Raw genomic sequence first — 3,229 nt, forward strand, 5'->3', positions numbered from 1 at the left:
AAGAAAAACTTTCCGGAATAATAAAATGAGGTCACATGAACGTTTTGAAAATACAGTCAATCAAATGTTTTTTTTTTATTTTTGAACTTTTTTTTTATTTTGAAACTTATTTGTTTTGAACTTTACTCGTTGTTTTACGGCACCTCCACCAACGTGCAAGATGAGTAATTTCTTATTGAACGGTCTTGGAAGTCAGCACTCAGGAGCGCATGTCGCTCGAGCAAACAAACCAATGGCTTGCACCCACATTCCAGTGGAAGCAAAGATGTAATTACGGGAGGATGAGGGACAAAGATGTCAGATTTATCTATTTTATTTAGCATTGTAACTATGGTTTACAATAATGGCATAAACTTGAAGATCCTGATGAGTCATTAGAGACATCTAACAACAGCTTTCAAAATTGCCCCATGTGTGGTGTCGCTTGTCAGTGTTAGGATTCAACAAGCGATTCTCCTCAAATTTCAGCCAGCCCACATCAATTAGACTTTGCACCTTATGCTTCAGGGTCATACAGTGCTCAATGGAATGCCCCAGGGCTTCTCCATGACAAGCACACGTTGCGTTCGAGTCGTATCCTCGGAAAAATGGAGGTTGAGGAAACCTAGCAGGGGTTATGGCTACCATTGCATTATCGAGTGGATATGGGAGCAAGTCAGCATATATAGGACACCGAAATTGGGGTGAATTCTACAGTTTTTTTTTTCGCTACAAAACTCATTTCTTGGTTGGTGTTTTGGTTTGTGCTAAAGGTGGTGTTTAGCATTGGTTGTGTGGTAGGTGGGTTTTGTGGTTTGATTTAGGGATGGCCTTTGTGGATAACTGGCTGGTGGGGAAGGAGATGGGTTGTTATTGGCTGAGTAATGACATTGTTGGGCTGGTGGGAAGTTTGGCCACGTAGGAATGACAGTTGCAGCATGGGTTTCTCCTTCATTCTCACCCTCTTCATTTGCCCCAGTTTTTCTCATTCGTCCAAGCAAGATGATTAAATTTGCCTCTTTTCATACCTACTTTGATCCTTTCGTCGGTGAAAACTAAATCAGCAAAGCTTGAAGGTGTGTAGCCCACCATCTTTTCATAGTAGAAAACTAGTAATGTGTCTACTATCATTGTTATCATTTTTTTCTCCGTCATTGAGGTGCCACTTGAGCTGTCAGGTCTCTCCACCTTTGGGCGTATTCTTTGAAAGATCTGTACCCTAGTAATATTTTCTTGGAAGGAATGTATAAGCAATTCCTCATCTTTTGCGTATGCTCCCATCTTCTGACAATACATCTTTAGATGGTTCTTGGGGCAAGTAATCCCCTTGTACTTGTCAAACTCCAACACCTTGAACTTGGGAGGGGTGATGATATTGGGTACTAGGAACAACTCTTCTAGGGTTAGCAAAGGCATAATCTTCACCTCCTTCAATGGCCCTGAGCCTTTCCTCTAGATGATCCAACTTTCCTATTTCTGCCATAGCATGAGGGTTTTCACTTGTTGTGGAATGTAAGAGGTGTAGTTGTGGGTGATACTGAGGGCTCTCCACAGTGTTTTGCATGGGTAAACCGCCAACTGCTTGCCCTTCAGTGGCATATCTGAGGCAAGGCTCGAAGTTGGTTAGATTGTGGTGGCGAATTTCATGTGTCTCCCCCACGGTTTAAGAGACATGTGCATGATTAGTTTGGGGTTGTTGGCTCTCAATGGGTACAGGAGTGGAGTTATTGACATTCTCATTGGGAATGAATGCCACATTGGGTGGTGTATAGTTGGGAGGCAAGCCATATGGTGGGAAGGCATGCTTGTTTTAAATTTGCGCATAATGGGGGCCGCCCGTACTTCCCAAATCTTTTCCTACCATAGCTGAGGTTGGATGATTCATTTGGTTGAGGCCAGATGGGGGCATCGGGTTCACCTTAGCAACAGTGCTGGTAGCGGCAACTGCAACTGCATTGGCTTCCATTATCTTCCTCATGCTCATCATGGCCTCCATCATCGTGGCCATTTGCTCTTTCATGGCCTCCATGTCGGCCTTCATCTTCTCTTGTACCTCCTCCACTTTACCCATTACTCTAGCTCTAACACGGGTTCGGTAAGGGCACCGTAAAGCATGTTTTTTTTCTTTTTTATAACAATGATTAAGTTCGTTTTTTTTCTTTTTTTCAAGGAAAGAATGCAATGAGCAATGCAACCAATGAAAAGCATGGATGTATGCGAATGATGCATAGTTGAAGTATTGCGAATTTTTACGCAGGACATGGGGTTGAATCAATTTAGATTTTCAACATGGTCAATGACATCTTTGTCAAGGTGAAACTGGAAGTAACAAGGATATCAACAATCCTAAACGTGTTTGGCAGTAGACGAAGCAATGATGTAACACGATCCATCTTTTGCCCCAATTTTTTGCAAGATGGTTACTTCCATACTTCAACTTGACTTGATGAACCTTTTCGTAAAAGCACGAGCTTGGTTCAACCCCATAACCCAGGGAATGGCAATTTTGATTGCCAATACTTCAACAACATTTCATATGGATGAAAGACTCAGGAATACGCATGCTATGCATGGAAAATGTAATTATGAGATTGAGATGCCCAAAGAAACATCTTTTCTTAGTTAACCATGCATTAGGTACCATGTTCAATCATTTTGTTTTTAAGTGAAATGGGTTTATGATCCCAACATGGTTGGCTCATGGTAACTAAGAATGAAGCTTAATTTTCATGCTTCCCCCTTTTTTTTTTTTTTTTTTGCAGAGGAAAATGCAAGGATCATGCATGAAAACAAAAGATATGCAGTTTGTAGAACAAAAAGTATGTAGAATGCATATGCATGATGATTCAATGACTCATGCAAAATGTGAGGCTGGAATATGATAACGGACAAATGCAAGAACGATATGTTCATTATGATGCCATGAAGAGATGCTTATGCGATGCATGATATGAATGCATTTACGGACACGAGAGCCCTAAAAAATTATCTCTTCTTACTTGCACACTTGGGGGTGCAGTGCCCCATGTGTGTAGTTAAGAAGGTGATATGGATCTTCCGGCTTCCCATGACAAAAGATGAGACCAACATACAACGCGTGCATGACGAAATGATGTAGACGCGCAAAAGCATAACACGGGGATGCACAGAGTACGACAATATCCACAAATAATTACAAGCGAAGGCGTACATGACATTTAGGACTACATGCATGGCAGTGTTTAAAATGGCACACAGCGTGTTTGCTCCG

This window comes from Glycine max, chromosome 16, assembly GCF_000004515.6.
Source record: "Glycine max cultivar Williams 82 chromosome 16, Glycine_max_v4.0, whole genome shotgun sequence".
Classification (NCBI taxonomy): domain Eukaryota; kingdom Viridiplantae; phylum Streptophyta; class Magnoliopsida; order Fabales; family Fabaceae; genus Glycine; species Glycine max.